The sequence below is a fragment of the Martes martes genome, assembly GCF_963455335.1.
Source record: "Martes martes genome assembly, chromosome: 1".
Lineage (NCBI taxonomy): Eukaryota > Metazoa > Chordata > Mammalia > Carnivora > Mustelidae > Martes > Martes martes.
The window spans coordinates 200,813,532-200,819,531 of record NC_137888.1 but is presented as its reverse complement, the minus strand read 5'-3'; positions in this window follow the sequence as shown (position 1 = coordinate 200,819,531).

Genomic DNA, 6,000 nt, shown 5'->3' with positions numbered 1-6,000 from the left:
TAGGAACCAGAGCCTGTGGGTCAGCAACTCTGTCTGGCAAGCACTGTCCTGCCTTCACCCCGGCTGCGCTGCCCTGGGGGACCTGCTCACTCACACACCTCCTCCTTCTGCATCTGGGGACCTCCCATGCTCAACTTCTGTCTCTTATCATATTTATTGCACTTCTTATCACTTTTCCTTACCCTCGTTGATAACTCATTAGAGCAGATCATGTAGGTGAAAGCACTTTGTAAACTAAATTTGATTTTGAGCTCCGCACGATCACAACCAGGACTCGGGACTCGGGACTTCTCCATCAGTCCCAGAGGAACCTGGAAGAAAGGAGTCAGGGGAGGGAATTGCAGAAAGAAGATGGGGAGATGAAGGATACTCTACACCTTCCTAGTCATCCCCCATGGTCCTGGTGAAGAGATCAGAGAGGGCAGAGTAAGGGGCAACACAGCCTGTGTCCACGACTAACACAGCCTCCAGACTTCCCGGGGTTTGGCCTGGCCACGCGCAGACCTCATTGCAGGTGGTGACCACATTTCACCAATGAACAAAAGAAGGAAGGAAGAAGGAAGGAAGGTAGGTCTTCAAGCAGCGGCATCCTCTGGGGATAACAGGCTGGAATATTTGCTGTCAGGCCTGGCTTCACAATGTCACATGGGAAGGTCCTTATACTTCTGTTGCCCACCTTCCAGCCATCTCTGCTTAGTGGTATGGCCTTTGGTCTGTGCCCTCATGAGGGTTTCTCGTTTCCCATTCAGTCCCTGGCCACATCGTAACCACACGTGACCTGCTTCACAGTGCACAGCGAGTGGAGCTGAGCTCCTGGAATCCTATGCAATAAGCGGGACTCCAGAACCCACCGTTTGAGACTCCAAGCCCTCACTGCCTGTTGCTCCAGCCCCAACAGCCCCATGCTGCTTGATCATGTACTCGGTCATCCGTTGTTGTTGTTTTTTAAGATTTTATTTATTTATTTGGCAGAGAGAGGGAACCCAAGCAGGGGGAGTGGGAGAGGGAGAAGCAGGCTTCCTGCTGAGCAGGGAGCCCAATGCAGGACTTGATCGCAGAATGCTGGGGTCATGACCCGAGCTGAAGGCAGACGCTTAATGACTGAGCCTCCCAGGCGCTCCGCGTCATCTGTTTTTTAACTGACCACGTGGGAGAAAAGAAGAAGAAGTAGAAACGAAGACCACATTGGCCATACTCTTCCTCCCTATTAAAATGAAAACCAGGGGGCGCCTGGGTGGCTCAGTGGGTTAAGCCTCTGCCTTCAGCTCAGGTCATGATCCCAGGGTCCTGGGATCAAGCCCCGCATCGGGCTCTCTGCTCAGCGGGGAGCCTGCTTCCTCCTCTCTCTCCACCTGCCTCTCTGCCTGCTTGTGATCTCTCTGACAAATAAATAAATAAAACCTTTTAAAAAAACAAATAAATAAAATAAAAACCAGGGATATTGACACGCAACGTTAATCACGTGTTATGTGGATATTTACAATTTATATCTTATGCACCTGATATATGGCACAATTTCAACCAGATACAAACGTACCAGCTTCAAGAGCACTCGCCTGCTGTGAGGTCACGCCGACATAACTCTCCCATCATAGATGTGGGGCCCTGTGCTCACCACCCAGCCTCTCAGCCTATTTCCATGTCTATAAGACAGCATGGCAGCCTCACGTGAGGCCGTCTGTGAAGAACCACAACAGAAGGCAAAACGCTCCACAGTATAACATTCATAATATATTTCATCTCCCTCTTCCCCCCTCGCACAAAATCATCTCCTATGTGCACATTAAAACATCCTATCTTTTTACCAACTTCACACTCCCCTGGCTATGAAGTGCTGGGGTGACTAGCATGTCATGGGTGAAGCACCATGAGCTCTTGGAGGGTAGTGGCAGTCCCTAGGGAACCTAAGGAAGAAAGACCATCACACAAAACCAAAGAGCAAGTGAGGCATTCTACAAAACACAGGCCTATCATCTTAAAAAAATGTCAGGGTCACGAGAGACCAAAACCAAAAACAAACAAACAAAAGGTTGAGGAAATATCCTAGATTGACAGAGACCCAAGAGACATGACAAGGGAATACAGTGGGTGATTTGAGACTGGATCCCATGGTGGGGGTAGGGGGTAGGGGGCAGGGGGAAGTTGCTACAAATTGCATTGAGAAAATTTGAAAAGCATTTGTATATTAGATAATAATTGTTAAATTTCCTAATTTTGGCCACTCGCTGGTGATTATGTAAGTGTGTTTATTCTTGGGAAAGACTCATGAAAATACGAAGTAATTAGAAGTAAAAGGGCATTATGTTTGCAACTTACTTTCCGATAGTTCGGAAAGGAGATGATAGTAAGGTAGAGAGATGATGATGATAGATAGAGAGATGATAGATAGATGATAGAGAGATGTGTGATATGCTATAGCAAATGTAACGAAATTAACATTTGGTCAGTCTTGGTGAAGCATAGGGGAGACCTCTGTGCTATTCTATTAAGCCTGAGATTATTGCAAAACAAAAAAGCTTTCGAAAGAAAGCAAGACATGACAAGTGGAAAAAAAGATACTAAGTAAAATATAAGTAAGTAAAATATATGCAAATTTAAATTTTAAAATTTATTGAATTTTTTTTGCAAAAATTAAAAAAAATAGAAGCATGCTGAATTGGGGAAACAATTGTGCCCTGTTGTCCCCAGTCCCCTTCTATGATGTGAGCTTTCTTAAAGACAACTTCAAGTATTTCTTAGCCTATAAAAAGAATAATACTGGTATTAGAGCAGAAAGGACTTGGCCTTAAATAGCGCTCTTTCTTTCCCACATGATCATACACCCTAAAACATAAGAAAAAACGCCAACAACAGGTCAGCAGGTCCAAGTGAGTGACCCTGGTTCCAGATGCACACGTGGCCAGAATCAGCCTCCCCCTTTTCTCACCAAAGACAAGTTTCTTTCTGTCTCTGAAGTCATCTCACACTTCCCAGAGAAAGTCTGTACGTGGCATGGATCCTGGGCACACCCTGCTTTCACTCGAATGAGGAATCTGATTGGGAAGGATTCCCACTAGGAGGAGTTTTCCCTGTTAAATAAACCACAAACACAGAACGAAAGCTTGGAAATTCAGAAGGTTGTCAATTCATAGTTCAGTTGAATTGGGAAAATCACAAATGTCTGTTGTTTGAAGTAAGCAAAGTATAGACACTTCCACATTCCTCACCAGGGTATTAAATCAGTTTTCAGATTGCTGTGAACCCAGCGGTGGGGACAGCAACACTCAGACCCTTACTAAGTTTTCTTCTGAAAGGACATGCTAATGGCTTCAATAAAGTTTGAGGGAACCCAGATAACCAGAAAGACTTTGCCAGCATTCAGCAGTGGAAAACAAAACAAGACAAAAAAATCCTTCAAGGGGCTCCTGGGTAGATCAGTTAAGTGCTTGCCTTCGGCTCAGGTCATGATCCCAGGGTCCTGGGATCCAGCCCCATATCGGGCTCCCTGCTCAGTGGGGAGCCTGCTTCTCCCTCTCCCTCTACTGCTTTGCCTACTTGTGCTCTCTCCATCTCTCTGTCAAATAAATGAATAAAATCTTTTAAAAAAAAAAAATCCTTCAAGATAATCTTTCCACTGTGGATTTTTTTTTTTTTTTTTTTGGCAAAGGGGCTGGAGGATATTTAAAAACGTGCAGTAGAAATATTTCACTAGCTTTGTTACCCTATCCTCTCCGCTTGCATATTACACTTACCAGCAGAAACACACAAAAAGTAAAATGGGGCCTTTTATCTTTTAAATGTTGCTCTTGGTGACATTGTGATGACGTGGTGCTTTGAAGGGTAGCTTCCTGGTCTCCCTCCTTCTCTCTCCCCAACCAGGCATCCATGGGCGGAGAGAAAGTCTTCCTGAAATAGCTCACAGATTCAATGTCAGTGATCCCACCTGCCTTCACTTTGCGAAGATCCACAGCAAAGGGCTGAGTTCTGACACTGCGACTCGGGTTACTGAGTTATAAGCGTGCTTCTTAGTGACCTATCGGAGTTGGGTAATGACCCGACCCTGTTCTCAGGCAGGGACCATTCCAGATGTTTCACGCAAGGACACCACTTGAGATGGCGTGAAGGTCCTTTTCAACGGAGAAGCCCGTCCGGTGTGGTGCCCTTTACCCAGAGGCAGTCACCAGTGGCCAGCTCCTGCTCTCCCTGGGGGGAACCAAACAGACCGTGAAAGGTCATCACCAAGCTCCATCAGCAGATTAGCAGCTCTGAAGGACAACACGCCTCTCTAAGTCATCCTGTAAAGCGACCTCTGAATGTGACTTGTCACACCATCCCAGGTTCTTTTACCCTCGGCAGGGTGGAAGACAGCTTTGCCTGATGCCCGGCAGCTCTGAGCTCCTGGATAATCCAGAACATGTTCTGAACCCTAACTCTGCTTCCAGCCAAGTCATGGTCCCTGCAGGGCCTGCCAGAACAGTATCTCACCTGCCCTGGGGTGGGTAGGGGGAGCAGGGGAGAAGGGCTGTTTTCCACCAGGAAGGAGGCCACCGTGTCCCTGGAATGAGACCTCCGTGACTCTGCTACTAATCTGGAGTATGTAACCTTGAAAGGTTGAGCCCTTTCTGTAACTCCTCCTCTCTGCATATAAAGGGTTGGGACCTGGAGATTTCAGGACCAGGCGGTGGCCTCTGTAACCCCAGAGCTGCAATACTCGCCCTCCTTCTACCTGATCGAGACCACAGCAGATTCATCTCCAAGGTACAGGGTGTTGAACTTGAGTGTGCCTGGGACGGATGTTTATCTTGCCCTTGCCGGGCCGAGTGAAATGGACATAGTCTTTGTAAGAGCCTGTCTTTTTCAGTCCCTGGGATGCATCTTTCCCTCCGAGCCCCCCTACCTCGCATCTGCTTAGGAATGACTTAGAAATCTTAGTGGGGCTTTTCCATATCTGTTGTATGTATATTTAAATGATGTCTTCAAAATGAGCTAACCTCCATGAGAAAGCCAGAAATCGGTGCCAGGGTTCACTTAACATGACTCTGATATGATGAAATACCAGAAAGAAAAACAGTGCCTGTTGAGGAAGAGATGTACAACCCCCAGAACCGATACCCTCTGGTAATGTTTAAGCAGAGATGCTCGGCCACCCGGAGGGCTTCTCAGAGGGCTGATGTTCAAGAGCCAGTACTCCATCTGAGGCTTTGGAATTCTAAAGCAGAGCTTCTTAAACTTTAATATGCATGTGAATCATCTAGGGATTAGGTTAAAATGCAGTTTTTGATTCAGATTTTGGTCTTGATAAATTCTTTTTTTTTTTTTTAAGATTTTATTTATTTATTTGACAGACAGATCACAAGTAGGCAGAGAGGCAGGCAGAGAGAGAAGGGAGGAAGCAGTCTCCCTGCTGAGCAGAGAGCCCGATGCGGGGCGGTCCTGAGCCAAAGGCAGCGGCTTTAACCCACTGAGCCACCCAGGCGCCCCTGGTCTTGATAAATTCTATGCTTGCAATAATCTCTAGGTGATGCCCATGCTGGCTCATGGGACAACTGAGTATCAGGGTTCAGGATTGTTTTGGGGACAGTAAATAATCTTTACTTTTTTTAATAAAGATTTTATTTATTTATTTGACAGAGAGAGAGAGGGAGGGAGAAAGGGAACACAAGCAGGGGGAGTGTGAGAGGGAGAAGCAGGCTTCCTGCTGAGCAGGAAGCCAGATGCAGGGCTCAATCCCAGGATCCTGGGCTCAGGAACTGAGCTGAAGGTAGGCGCTTAACAACGGAGTCACCCAGGTGCCCCAAATAATCTTTAAATAATCAATGACTGAATTTTATCCAATCAGCAAAAAGTCAAGGTATGTTTCACTAAAGACAATTCTGTCCTATTTTAAAATTTTTATTTTTACCTGAACATACAGCAAAAAAGGGACTCTCACGCGCATGCTGGGTTCTATGAAATTTATCAAAAGTACAGTTCTGGGTAGCTTCCATCACAATCAGGATACAGAACAATTCCATCGGTTCC